The sequence below is a fragment of the Fistularia commersonii genome, chromosome 32, assembly GCF_037954325.1.
Source record: "Fistularia commersonii isolate RoL2024-O1a breed Wild chromosome 32, RoL_Fcom_v1.0, whole genome shotgun sequence".
Taxonomy (NCBI): domain Eukaryota; kingdom Metazoa; phylum Chordata; class Actinopteri; order Syngnathiformes; family Fistulariidae; genus Fistularia; species Fistularia commersonii.
Window position 1 is genome coordinate 3,529,196 of NC_141315.1, and position 15,422 is coordinate 3,544,617.

The 15,422-nt window shown below is 43.5% G+C and overlaps 1 protein-coding gene across 16 annotated transcripts in view; it reads right to left on the minus strand.

Moving 5' to 3' along the window:
- tcf7l2 (transcription factor 7 like 2) overlaps nt 1-15,422 on the minus strand; it is a 91,172-nt gene that overhangs the window by 37,149 nt on the left and 38,601 nt on the right. The window lies entirely within an intron of this gene.

Below are 15,422 nucleotides of genomic sequence, written 5' to 3' on the forward strand. Positions count from 1 at the left end.
GCTGTAACCAATACACCCCTGCTTAGTTGTTGTCCTGACCCCGAGACAAAAGGGCCTGCACTTTTCTCCTCACGTCTGATTTGCGGTGAATACAGAGAAGCGGGTGACCCACTGTCGAAAATCTAAAAAATACCGAATGCCATTTTTTTCCCCTCTAATTTCAGTCCGGAAGGGACAAAGCGCCCGGGCGAAATACTGATAAACCCGAATGCCATTTTTTTTCCCTCTAATTTCTGTCCGAAAGGGACAAAGCGCCTCGGCGAAATACTGATAAACCCGAGCGTCTGCATCTGTAACGCGGCGGTCTGCTGAGTGTTGAACACACACAAGTGATCAGTTCCATTAAGCGGGGGATTTGATCATCTCCCCCCGTGCGCATTTGCTGGCCGGCTTTAGATTATATCACTGTGAAAATGGTCAAATGGTGTTTATCTCCCTGTAATTATTTTGATGCAGATGACAGAGATTGGGTTGTTTGCATGTGGCTTGATGAGTGTGCACAGTGTGAGCCAAGACATGCAAACAACCTCGAATGCGCAGCGGCGAAAGACACGCGCACACACGCACACACACACACACACACACACACTGAACGCTTCCTCTCAAAACCATTATCCCATTAGAAAGTTAAAATAAAAAAAGGGTCTGACGTGGTGTTTAACAAGGGTAGAAAAAAACACTGTCAGTGGACAAGTAATTATGGCACCATATTTCTTAGGTTATGACTAATAATAATAATAATAATAATAATAGTGATGTTCTTGTCGGGTGACACAAATGGACTTTCAATGAGATGCAAAGAGAAAAAACCCCGGGCCCTGGGCGACAACGTGTGAACAATGAACTCGGTTTTAAGATGCGGCCCAGGCCAAAAAACACACACGTCTCACCCCGAGGTACTGCGATGGCAAAAAGGAATACACAGTTTGCTCACCCTCTACTGATGGTCAGAATAGTTATTCAGTCTGGGAGAGCTGATGAATCACAGAAATAAGAAAAAAAAAAAATTAATCAAAAATAACAGAGCTTTCCATGTTTACGGTAGTTGTTTACAGACGGGGTCGCCTGAGCTATTAAAGAATTTTAATTGATTGGTAACCAGCTACTTAACAAAAATGTTTTTATCGTACCTTTCGGTTATATTTCAGGTGTCTGTCCAAACTAAATGTTTTTGTTTATTTACCTTTCAATAACAGCGGGTTGAATACCTTCACGTCGCTGCCAGCTGAGAATGACAATTTTGATTTTGCCAAACAGGCACATTTACAGAGGTGGGCAACTAATCCCCGAATTAAACAAAAACATTTCGTTAGATAACATTTTAGAGTCGGAAATGATACGACTGACCAATCGGACACGACCGTGCCTGAAACCCCCTGCCTGCTGTCCGCTGTGTGAGGAACTGGCGGAGCACTCCAGCCGTTGGTGCACCATGTGACCTCCAGTCTCATCCAGACGGGTTGACTGAGTTTTGGAGACACGCACAGGACCGATTCCTCTCCTTCTGCTCGTCCTCCTCTTTTCTCTTCACTTGAATTAGACTGTGTCACCAGATTACTGACCCTTAGTATCTACCTTTCCAATTACTTTTGAGAGTTTTGGACGGACAAATTTGCGCTTTCATGTCCCGTGTTAGTGGATGAGTTGCTGCTTCTGGCCATGAAAGGAGAGTTTTTAATGAGCTGAGGTGAGGTTAATTGCTTTGCTAAGATCCTTCGAGTCATGTGCCGCTATATGAAATTAAGTCTGTTTCCTGGTGTTTTCCCGCAGACACATTCAATAACAAACACTTCAGCTCAATTTTCATTTCTCTACAGATTTTTTTTTTTCACGCTGCGAATGGTATAGATGTGTTTTCTGTTCCGAAGCAGGGAGATACTTGGGCCCCTTTGCAAACTCTTTTCAAGTTTGAGCATCATCAGTCACCTAATGACTGAACGTTTATTCCGCTTTAAAAAAAAAAAAGAGGCAAGCATTAATTTAGATGGAACTCTACAAACTTCCCGCCCAAATAAAAATGCATTTTATCTCAGTCAAGCTGCGAAAAGCGTGACTAACAGGGGTAATTTGTGAGTTTAATGCAGGAAATGTTGTTTTTGTATAAAGTCAAAAGTTAAAAAAGGGATGGTTGAAGGAAATGCACGAAAACACTGTGTGTCAAAGTGTGCTTACCCGCAAAGCTGTTGTCACAATGTTTACAATGTGACAATGAGGCAGATTGAATTCTTTTAACAATAGGGATAAAGTTGTGGCAGCTGGCCGATCTCTACTGCTGATTCAGGGCACAGGAAACTACGCATGCACACACACACACACACATGCACACACACACACACACACACACACACACACACACACACACACACACACACACACACACACACACACACACACACACACACACACCGATCCTCTGCACACGCCTGGGCCTTTCACTTGCTATTAAGAACTACATGATGTGAATCTGCCTAGACTAAAAGACCTTGTAATCAACACTGGTGCAAATGTGTTAAGTTCAGTGTCCCATTTAAAGGGGGGTTCAATGGTCCTGACAGTGTAATTATGGGTTACAACCACAACACAGCGACCAGCGCACTCAACACTAATTCAATCCATCTTCATTTCCAAGAGCAACGCCCCGACCATTGATGGATTGTTATCATTAGAGTGACAAAGCACTGAAGAAACTGAGGCATCACTGAGTCGGACGATGTAGACGTGTGTGTGTGTGTGTGTGTGTGTGTGTGTGTGTGTGTGTGTGTGTAAAGTAAAGGAGCAGGAAGATGTGTCTCCTCAGATACACAGTATCACTTTGGACAGCAGGATTATATGCGACTACAGCAATGAATTCAATGAGACAGGGCTTCACAAAAACAATCAAGTTTAGAAGATGGTTACATCCTTAACCTCATCCTTACTCGTAACCACAAACAGTAATTGCATAATCCTAACATAAACATGACCTTAACTCAACCATAAGCCAAATATTTAATGATTTAGGGAATCGTCCTTTATATGTCCATGTGGGGAAACAAGTTTTTCCTCTTCCTGGCTCTGCAATAAGAATACCTGGTAAACACACACATATTTGCAAACGCACGCACACACACACACGCACACATAACATATCTATAGAATACTCGCGCTGCAAAAGTGTACGTGTTCACATACACGTACAAACAGTTTGGCTCACAGTGACCCTGACACACAGAGAGGCTATGGCTCTACTCACAAGCCTTTTATAGCATGCTGCTCAGATTGCTGACACACACACACAAACACACACACACACACACACACACACACACACACACACACACACGGAAATCACAAAGATACACACACTCGCAGGTCTGGGGCTCTGACTGCAGCCAGTAAACCGCAGGCTGCGATTGAGGCCGATTGGTCTGCTCCTCTATATTTTCAGTACATATATTCGGTCCACCCCGGGGTGTGTATCTTAATTATGTGCTCGCTCTGCCTCTTTTCCTAAAAAGAAGGGGTGACAGAGTCTGCCTTTTAGGCAATGAGGCAGCAGCAGGCCACTGAATGGTATTTTTGGGGCCAGCTATGACACTGCATTATTATATGACTTTCAAAAAAAAACAAAAAAAAAACAGACACCTTTTTTTCCTCCCATGTCTGACAATGCAAAACACACTTGCACACTGCACCGATGCAGAAACAATGCCGTTCGACATTCCTTCACACTGGCCTATAAATCTCGTAAAAAAAAAAAAAAAAAAAAAAAAAAAAAAGAAAAAAAATTAGTAGGAAAAACAGGCCGTGAATAGCACAGAAGGTGGAAGGAGGAACAAATGGCCAGAAGAATCTGTGCTCAATGTGATTATCTCCCCCTTTTTCCTTGCGGGTCGCAGCTTTAGGGGTCACCACCATCTCATTCTCTTCATCTCACACATGCAGGTTAGACTTTGCCATTTCAATGACTCAATCGCATTTGGAGCTTTCCATCGATAGTGCTCACTGACCCAGCAAAGGCCCACATGGCGAGTGCCTGCTCCACCTCACTGAATTGGACCTCGTTGGCGTGGGAGCCGCCGCCACCGCAGCGGTCGCCCCTGTACGATAACCAGGAGGTGGTGCTGCAGGGATGTAGAGCGCCGCTTGGTGGGTTTTTTTTCTTCTTTTACTTATAGCGCTTTTAAAGAGGGGATCGTTTGATAAGACGTTTCCATAATAGCTGGGATTTATAAAGCTTTACAGACACCTGGAGTTGTAGACACTTGTTGTAGGCTCAGAGACACAGACGCACTCCATTTTAAAGTCGGTGTCAGTTCAGTGGCAGCGGGTGCGGAGAATAGCTCGGTCGGATGACGCTGCCGCTTGCTCGAATGCACGGGATTCACCCGAGCTCCTGTTCGGATGATTCACTCTAAGCGCAGGCTCCGCTGCGGTGAAATTTGCTGCTCAGTCATTCACATTCCAAATGTGTTGTTATATACCAGCACTTATTGAACATCCATAACACAGCTACGGAGAATTAAATGTGCACGAGTGCGCGCAGACCCAGACGATGGATGCCAGCGTTGTGGACTGGCTGGCCGACTCGCAGAAACAGCAGTTTGTTTTGCAACACGTCTTTTGACGACACCCGAAGGGTGCAATTAAGCCCAATTAGAGCCTGTCGGTTTTATTAAGAGGCGCAGACTGGCCAGGCTCGGGGCAGTTAAGGGGTAGCGTGGGGGGAGGAGGTAGAGAAGAGGGAGGAAGAGAGTCTCCGGCACCGGGCTACCGCCGCTCTTGAGGAAACTGTCACAGCAGAGAGGAAAATTGTATAAATATTCCAGATAAATAGAGGCGACAGCAGGTTTGACGACATGACTAACTGATGTCACCTCTGTCTCTCTCGCTCTCTCTCTCTCTCTTGCGAGCTCGTGGAAACAAAGACCCCTCTCGTGGCAACCTGTCAGGTTCAACGCCTAACCTCAGCTGCTGCGGGTTCAAAAACATTATAACCTCCGTGACGCGACGTTAAAAAAATTACAGTTTTGTGATCAGAGAACTCGAACGGATCAATGGATTACAAAAGCAGCTTGTCTATAAATACTCACTGGCTGCAGTGAATGCAGACATGTGTGGATGCAGATGTCACAAAGCATTTTCGGAAGGGGGTTAGTGGGTGGTAGCTGTGTAGTTATGTGAGCCCGCTCTGATATATTAGTGTCGTTGTGAATAGAGCAATACAGCTGGCTTGGAACAAAAACTGCAGCATCTCTTTCATCAGTAAATCAAAAAAAAAAGAAGGCAAATGAATGTATCATTTTCCCCCTCACAATTCCTTTTCCGTCGACCCCTCGACAGAGATGTTTACAGATAGCTATCATTCCCCCTCTTTTTCACATTTGCGCTTGGACATGTTTCAAAAGACCGGGCCTTTTCATCTCCCCTCTCGCTGTGAGGAAATTTGCTCCTTAATGGCTTTCAAAACAGGAAGCGCAGACAATAAAAAAGGAGAAGTGAGAAGAACGCTTCGCTCCCCGATCTCTCCCCACCCCGACCGCTTCAGTCGACGCATCCTTAGCGACGCCGAGAGCGACGGCGCGCTGCCGCTGTGTGCCAAGGTGCCAACTGTGCCAGTCACACTGACCTCCATCTGCAGGCAACTCGATACCATCTCTCCAACCGCCACATACACCCGCTGAATAGGTTCGCAGTCAGTCACGGCGAAGTCTGAAAGTCTGAATGCCATTCAAGGCTCAGGCTCGGAATTGTGTTTCGAGTTTGTACGCTATTGTATTCTTTGTTCACAGCTGCAGCGTTAAAAAAAATCCTTTATCACTAAACTGAATACTAAAAGGGTTGTATTGGAGGAATGCACAAAGGAATACATTACTGCCAACATGTAAATCATTCCTCCATCAGGCATATAAGAGTTGATTTTACAAGTCTTTATGGATGACCCTTGAAAGAGCGAGGTTGATCTGCTGCGGACCTGCCCAAATTACTACTCGGGATGGTCTCTTGGCAAGCGCTAGCCTTACTATTTCAATAGTATATGTAGGTGTCTGTTTACTCATGTTGTATTCATAATTCCACCTCCTGCAGGGCATCCGTGTCCACTGAGTGCCCTTGAACATGCCATGAGTAGTCTTTCTGCGCCTCAACTAGAAAGAGACCTGAAAGACAGCTACACACGCTTCCGCACAGTTGGATAAAACAAACCCTAACCACACAACTCAACCTCACCAAAGAACTTGCTTTTTTTTTCAAAAGATGTTCAGAAGGGTGTTTTTTTCCTTTTTTTTTTCCCTCTCCTTGTCTTTTCTCTCCCTGGGTAAAACAAATGCATCATTTTTCAGTTAAAAAAAAAAAAAGGAAAAAAAAAATCTTTACTCCCTCCCATTGTGCCATTTCCGTGTATGGAAGTGTTCCCTCCCATCGATTTTCTCCCAGCCAGGGCCCTACCCAGCACAAGCCGCTTCCTCGCCTGTGTCATCTCCTTGTGCCTTTCTCCTTTTAACTGCATTTTACTCTTGTGGCATTATGTTCAACTGCCAAACTGGCAGTGGGGAAAGAGGTGCGATGGGAGATAAAAATCTGATACATGTGCTCAAAAGTTTTTGGCTATTGATTTCTTTTTGATGCTGATGGCAAGGAGAGAACTGAGAGACGCCGTTTTGATCACGCTATAGTCGAGCCAATCGGTAATGTTGTTGGCAGTAAAGGTGCCCAGTACATGTTTCGGAGTGCGTCACACTACTTTGTTGTGCGCCGTCTTCCTGTTCAACTTGCCTCGGTGAGGTCAGCGGACGTATTCTCACGTAACGACCAATGTAACCTCCGGTCAAGCCTTGCATCGTCAACATATGCGATTGCCTGGAGGAAGCGTGAAGGCGTCGGACCGAAGGGATCGGGCTCGGAGCAGGACTATAAATGAAAGTTAAAAAAAAAAAAAGACGCGGACAAACAGACGGAAATGTGAGGGAAAACGAATGAGGAAACAAACGAGAGTCAAGGATACACCGGATACGGTCTTACTCATGAGAAAATACAGATCCCGTACACACAAGCCCACGTGTGCCCACGAATATCAAGGGGAGGTGCAGAAAGCGAGCGCGAGCATATTCCTAGCGAGTGCCGCTCCTCGTCTCTGGCTCCTGCTCACCGCTCTGCTGGCAGAGCCCTCTGTGATGTGGGTCCGTGTCCACTGGGGGCTACAATTAGCCCATCAAACTCATTCCAGCCGGGAATCCACGCCGCTCCCTGATCCCCTTTTCCAGTCTCTCCGAAGGCCTGCGATCCTCCAAAGAGACGGGCTACTTGTAAGAACGAGGGGAGGTACCCTTTGATGTGCACGGTTCTACCGAGCACGCGCCCCTCCTCCCGTTTTTCCGCTCGTATCAATGCTGAGGAGATATAATTAAAAAGGCGAAAACAGAGGGATGACAGTGCACTTTCAGATCGCGTGAGCTCGGCTGAGAGGCGGGACGCCGGGCCCTCCAGGTCGGCGCTGCGCTTCAGTCATGTATTTATTCTGAGGTGACAGGTGAAGCGACGAGGTCTCACACACCGGTTCTTTATGCACAATCTCGAGAGAATTCATTTTGGAAAATCAGCTATCGGTGTTTCTGGCTGTGTGAGTTAAGTGCCTTCTACCCCGGAACAACCAACAGTCTCTTATTTTTTTTTTGCTTTTTAATCTTTATTTATTTAAGATGACTCACTGAGATAAAAATAATCTAATAGTTAAATGAGTGCTCCTGATCCCTCACTGTACCACGGCCAAGTCCAACCAAGCAATCTGATTGGCTGCCATTGGGTGACACAGTATAACAGGGATGGGGATGGCAAGGTTGTGTGTTTGGTGGATTTACAGGTTTTAAGAAATATTAGCTTAAGACAAAGACTAACTAAAAGCTTTGTTGCTAGGTCATGTCTAAGGCTTGGATTACATGCTGGAGCTATAAACAAGGTTTCATAGCAAAGTCTGCTGCTTTTATAGGTACTAGTCAAGCTGTATACTTTTCTGTGTAAGCACAGGTTTCATGAGCTCATGTTTTCCTATTCTTTGCTTGTTTTTAATGTGGAACGGAATATGACTTTCTTTTTTTTAATCTTTGATTTTCTTACCATTTTCTGCATGCAATATCATGCATCGCAGAGAATGACACTTTTGTAATACTGTTCAATTGCAGGACAACCACATTAATTTATCCAGCATTCAAAATGTAATCACAAAGGTATGAAAAAAAAATGATTGCCATGTCGGTGACGCTAACAGACTGCTACACAGACTGCTAAGACAAGGATGATATTACACTGATTGTTATTTGATCTTAAGTTAATTGTTGAGCGAAACATCACAAGTTCTGAAATATTATTATTATAGGACACGGATTTAAATCTCGTCTTATGTTATTTTATATCCTCAACATTTGAGAGTCTAAAATCATAAATTTAATCATAAATCATAGAAACATAAATGATATTGCAGACCTCTCATTACTTTCAAATCACCATGTGTATTGGCAACTCAAAAATAAATGTTGAGTTACTGTAGCAGTGTTTTAAAGCCTTGGTTAGCCCCCCCCCCCGCCAATGCACACACACACAGACACACACACACACACACACAGACACACACACACACAGTATCATTCTCGCATTCCCTCCCCTCCTCCTGACACACACTGAACCACACACAATCCACGATGCCCCGCCAAACACAAGGACTGCATTATGTCAAGTGGGTTACAAATGACTCCAACTTGACCTCCAGCTCCTCAGCCATCCTGGCTCTGGTGTGAGTGTGCCAGAATTTACTGTCTGGGGTAAAAGACAGTTTAAGCAGGTGTTTTCTTATGCAGATGCTCAGCGTGAGCATGAGGTTCGCATTACCCTTCGCCGTTGGAGCCAGAGGGAGCTTTTAGCCAGAGTCGAGCCCACAGTGTCATTTGCGGTGGGTCTGTGGCAACGTTTTGGAATTGCGAGTAAACTACTTTTAATCACAGAAGTGAGCTCGCCTTCGTTGCAGTTAATGAGCACCGACATGAGAGCTAAGTCGTCTGCAGTGTGTCACACTTGCTGTTTCACTCACTGTTCACGCAATTGTTTATCTTTATGGTGGAACATGGGGGTGCAAAAAAGTACAACTGTTTCTTAATGCACTTGAAACAGAGACAGACATCAGAACACAATAGCAGAGGAAAAAAAAATAATGAAACATTGGCCATATGGCGTTCACAAAATCGTAAAAACATTAAATATCCTCACAGCCGATTCAAATTGTTTTCGTAACACCTTATTTATAACAGGCTTCAGACACTTTACTGTAACATTAAAAGATCTCAGTTGTGATACTTATTGACTAATGTGTTGTAACGTGTCATTTTAACTAAAAGGAGCCCCTTACCATTTCAAAACATCCATATGAAGATGTGAACTGAATTCATCTAAAGCCGGAGTGCACGGATGATGCGGGTCGGCCCGAGAGAGATAACAATGCGCCAAAAAACTGAGTTGCCATAAAGTCAAGTAAATTGCACCAACAAAATGAAAGGGGAGTCATGCTTCACGGAAGCAGGGGGTAGTCTCTCTCCCTTGTTGGTTATTCTGGATTTTTTTTTTTTTTTTGTTTCAAAAGAAAGAATCTTGTTTAAAAAAAAAAAAAAAAAAAAAAGAAACTGCTATAGATTCCAGTGAATGCCAGGGAGAATCAAGTGAGCTATTCATACTGGCAGTTGATTTAGGCACGCCTCGCTACACACCAATCAGCCCGGCCCCGGCCTCACCAGCCACTCACTTGTCTGCCATTCCAACACAAGATGGAGACAGTGCCAAAAGTTCCAATTAAAATATCCATTTGTGATGTCTGTGCAGAAAAAAAAACAAAACACTCACACACATGCACAGATATATATATATATATATATATATATATATATGTACATATATATATATACATACACACACACACCGAAAAAGTAGCAGGCTTTTTCCGATAGCGTAGGAGAAAATACAACAAAAGCTGCCAAAATACTGTGGTCAAGCCACATTCTTAACATTTCCCTGTCTACGCAAACTAAATAAGCAAGAGTGTGTATGTGGGCAGGGTGTGTGTGCACGCGCGGGAAAACGAGACAGACGGAGCGCGTGCATGTGTCAGGAGTGGGAGTGTCTTGTTATGGAGGAACAGAGCATGTTGCAGATAAGAGGGCGACGCTGTTCAAAGAAAAAGGCCGGTAAAGTGTGCGCCGATTCAACATCATCGCCTTACTGTCCCTTAATGAGCCTGGAGAGGACGTCTGGTGTCCACAGAATCTGCTCCTGTCTAGCTCCAATCCTGCTGCCGGGCTTTTTATTCAAATCTCATACACAACTGTCAAACAGCCAGTCTGGCCGTGCTGTTTATCTTACTCTGGGAGGATGTTAACAAGACAAATGAATGAATAAATACACAAATAATGCGTTTAGGTAATGTTAATAATGTATGAAATGGAAGCTGCTTTTTGACAGTAGCGCTGCACTAAGGATTCTTCCCAACTTTGGTGACAGGCTTGTTTATTCTTTTCCCAGAATGCATTTCTCAGCATCTTTCTTTAGCAATTCCTGGCCAGTGCCGAGTGTCTACAGGAAATCTCGCTGATGAGAAAATGTGGTCTGACACTAGTTTAGACTTTTCTCCCATGAAAAACAACTGATATACCGTCAGGATTGAGCCATCTCTCCCTTCATCCAAAACCTCTAGTATGATGATCCCTCTTAATCTCATGGAATCCAAGTCTCTTTTTCACCCCATCACACTTCCCTCGAGCTATTACACGGCTGGTTTCAGTGACGTTTTAACCAGCTATTCAATTAAAGCAGAATTTTCTTGCTTTTTTTTTTCTTTTTGAAGAGCCGCATAAATAAATACAAAATCACGCGCATCCACGCTCAGGTATGTAAGAGCAGCTGGATCACTTGCCTCAGATAAGTGTCCCAAACTTCCTGGACTATTAATAAAAAAAGAAACCAAAAGAAAATGCTGAAGGAAGAAAAAAAAAAAATGCTCATAGAAACTGACTGGGTAGGGAAAATCAAATTCCTTCCTGGGCTGAAACAAAAGGAGGACCTGGCATTCAGACACCGCTGAAAACAGAGCCTTGTTGGAAGATGGGAGCATAAAAAAAAATAACAAACTTGAACATCAAAATCGGAGCCGAACAAATCCAAGAGGAGTTCAGATAGGTCTTCATTGGAACCGCCGAGACGAACTAAATCAAATAAATTGGGGGGGGGCTTAGTCTTGTTCTGGTTGGCCCGACAAACTTGAAAACACTCTTTGGAATATATGTGGAGGGCGACGGAGGACGATGCTAAATGACTCAAAAGCAGATACCTAGTGTTTACCCCTGCAAACTCCAAAGCAAAGCCCCTCTCCTGTTATGAGGGGGTGCAAACACAAAACTGAATTCAAGGGAGCTTAAGTGCTCTCGGGAATCACTCAGCATCCCACAACACACACATATCTACAGTTCAAATTTGAATGTGACAGTGTATTCATCCATAACTAGAAATTGTTCTTTGGGGAATTTGACAGGGGCTCTTATTCTCCCCTATCTTACCCCACTCTACCCACTTTGTTTTTCTCTTTTGCAAAAAGCTGTCTGCATCCCTCAGATACACACACACACACACACACACACTCGCTTCCCCCTTTATTAAGTACACATATTAATAAAATGAATAAGACAGAGTAAAGCTGCCCTACAATAAATGTTCCAGGCTGTTCAATTGGTGCAAAATCTATAGTGCAAACTTTTGCTTATCTGAACAGTCATGTTAAAGGCTGTAATACGTGGCATGCTGTGAGTTATTATGACTTTGTATTTTATCAGTTGACATAAAACTGTCTGTGAATAGACAAATTCCTCTCCCCCTTCTATCCTTTCTATCGCTAATATCATAAAGAAGAGGCAGAGGTTTTTCACTGCAGTATTTCACATTGGTCAGAATCTTGTTTTCAAGTCCCCGCCACGCCTGCTCTTAGTCTGGCCCTAAACACGGGGGGACGAGGGCGACCCAGAAACTGATACTGAGGAAGAACAGAACAGCGGCTTAGTAGTTTCAATACATTAAGTCTGACACTGGCCAGAGATCTCTTCGCAAGACTTTTTGTTTCGAAGATATTGACAAGTAACACATTGAGCAGACGTCGTTGGCGAGACAAAAAAAAAAAAAAAACCCATTTCGTTTCCACGGATTTCTTTCATATTGCACACTTCAGTTCCGACTATGGTCATTCCCTTTCATGTGGAAAGTGTTAACAAAAATGTGCTAAAAATAACGAAGGCAACTGAAGTTTTGTGTTATTCAGTGCGAACATTGATCCCAATGAAAGGGAAAAGGCAGTCCATACTTGTGTCTTTTTATGGCATATTAAGCACATAAACTGTAGTCCAAGTATTTTCTACGGCAAGTATTCTGGGGCGTTCCAAATAAGAAAAGATGATACGCAAAGGAAAAGTGAAAGCACCTGCCATTGTGTGACACGGCCAAGCTTACATTAACTGCATTTTCCCCACCGGATATCTCAATATGGTCCAACTGACGATGCATAGTTGATGGCAAAATCCAACCAAAGTTGAGTAAAGTGAGGCCAGAGGTAATGGTGACAATCAAAAGAAGCCCTGTGATCATCATGATAGTAACACAATACTTTAATGAGGAAAAAATATGATTATAATTTTAAAATACACTCAGCTGCAATCAATCGGATATTTTCGAGACGACTGCCAATGGCGACTGTTGATATGACGGCCAACTGATTGAGGCTTTGAACTGGAATTTAAACTTTTATTTTTTTAATCTTAATTAAAACATTTTGCAACTAAATGACAAGGGTAAAGCTTCATTCTCCAGCCTGTGTGCTGGCCAGCTGGAAAGTGTCACCAATATCACAGTGTAAATTAAACTCCTAAAAAAGATTCAATCCACACCACACCGACAGGCTGCAGAAATATCTCATGATGGAAATGCATTTGTTATCTCCTGGTCTAGTCAAGATCTGTTCTATAGATTACATTTTCTAACACTTTCATAGATCCTTATGTACAATCAAACAGAAATAAAAACATTAAGAGGAGGGGCTAAAAGTGTGTCATAAACTCAGGTCACCAGATATCCCTCATATTGGCAGCAGTTATCCCTCTTTTATAGCATGTTCCTTTGACTCAACGATGACTTAAACAAGGTTTCTAATGCTGTTCCTACAGGCTTTTTAAGATCAGAGAAAACCCTTCCATCGAATCCTGCACTGCTTCCTCTCACAGTTTTATTCAGGTTGTTTTTGTCATAGCAAGTTGACAGATCCCCGCAAACAGAGAAGCTCCCTTTGTTGTGATTGGTTAACATTAAGACATGGTATAATAAGAGCACGATCCTTGAATAAAAAGTTTTTTGAGAAACTTCAGCAAGACTGCCAATTTGAGATAAACGCAATATTGCAAACTCAAGCCCAGCGGTTGTATTTGCTGTCATTTCTGACTAAAGAGGGCAATGGTTTAACGATGCTTGTGTACCTGTAGCACATGCGTACTTTGTGATGTTTGTGTCTCTGCATGTCAATGGCAACACCACTTGAGAGCCTACAACAGCTCGAACTTCTGCAGCCCACCCCTGGGACATTCACCGAATCAATTCACCCTGTTCTCAAAAGTTCACTTCCAAACTTCCTGGAAAAAGAAACAGACATTCTGAGGAATAACAAAGAGGGTTAGCGGGAGTAATAACATTGTGTTTAATCCCACACAATTCTGCCTCGTACCAGAATGAGAACGGCACGCCAAGAGGGACTTGCGGCGAAAAACAAATCAACGATCCTGCAAAGTGGTGTCTGTTAGGAACACTTATCAGAATCTAGTATCAGGGGGTTGTTGCAAAACTACTGCAGATTTAATAAATCCAGCTCCATTATGCAGAAAAACACACGACAAGATCCTGATGTATATGCGTATCTAGTAGGAAAGTTCACGCATCAATAGCGCAGTTCCTCCTCGACTCTTCTCCAAGTGTTTTTATTTTTTGGAAGTAACCCCGGCCTCCTTGTTACAGCTGCTGGGGAAAAAAAAACACAAGGCCGCGAATAGCCTTACTTGGTATGCTGTGGTCACCCCACCCACCCAGTCCCACCCCCTGTTGCATCCCTTCCTCCACACCTTCCCCTACCAGCGCCTTCCACTTTAAATCTCATTCCATCACTGCAGCCAAATCCTCCTCATCCATCCTCCCTCCTCCCCCCGTTTCATTTCTCCCCTCTCCACTCCCACCCTTTCTGTGCCCTCCCTCAGCCCAGTGCTAATTGGTAAATCTGTTGAACCATGGCAGCTCCAACAATGAGACACCTGGAGTTCTGTCAAAACAAGTTTCCCTGTGAAACAGCCTCCAGTGTTAATACAGTAGCGTAGGGAGCTGCCGGGACTGTTGTCATTCACAAGGCTGGTTGCAGAACGGAGCCAGGGATCGCATTATCTGGGGAAATCCATCGGAGACGAGCGCGCTGGACAGTCAGTCTGCGATGACTACGTCGTCATGAATTAGACTATGAACGACACTTTGTCAACTTTGACCCTAATTTTTTTTTTCCACATTTAAACTATGAGCAAATTGTGATTATCATAGCTTATTGAGGCCTGGATGCAGAGTCAAATGAGTTGAGGTTGTACTACCTGGATCTGACAACCTGTCACCTACAAATCAAGTTGCACCTTAGGCACGGATACTGCCCTTTGTATGACAAACACACACACACACACACACACACACACACACACACACACACACACACACAGACATGCATGCTTGTAGGCACCACTTTACACACACATAGACGCACACAGACACACCCTAAAGTAATCTCGTAAGAACTTGTCAAACAAGTTCTTGCGAAGACAGTTGTATAAGAAAAGGAGGGGAGATCGACAGTTGAAGTGCGAAAAGGAATGTTTGCTTTGTTTATTTAATTTTTACCAAATAATTCACCAGTGCACTAATTGCTGCTTGCATATTCGAGCTTTTTTTTTTTTTTTTTTTTGCAAAGAACTTGTTATTTATTGCCAATAAAAGACCCTGCAGAGTTTGCAAAACCAACAAGCAATTGAGTAGTTAAACTATAAGAAGGCAATCCTTTGCAATGTGGCCGCCAAAGAGGAGATTAATAAGTTCTCCTCTGGGCTTTGCAATGCAAACCTCCTCCCAGTCTGACGCGACCAAATGAAGCAGATCTAAACAAGTCTAACTGATGTTCTCAGCGTGTCCGCTTTCAATAAGATCAAGACAAAATGCATTTGCATGTGGTCCCACTTTCTTTGCGTTAACTGCTTGTATTCCAGAGATAATTTGTAAAAAGTAGGACAGTAAGAGCAGCCCAGTGTTATGACACACAGGAAATCTATGCATTATTGTAGCACCTGATTCTGTTA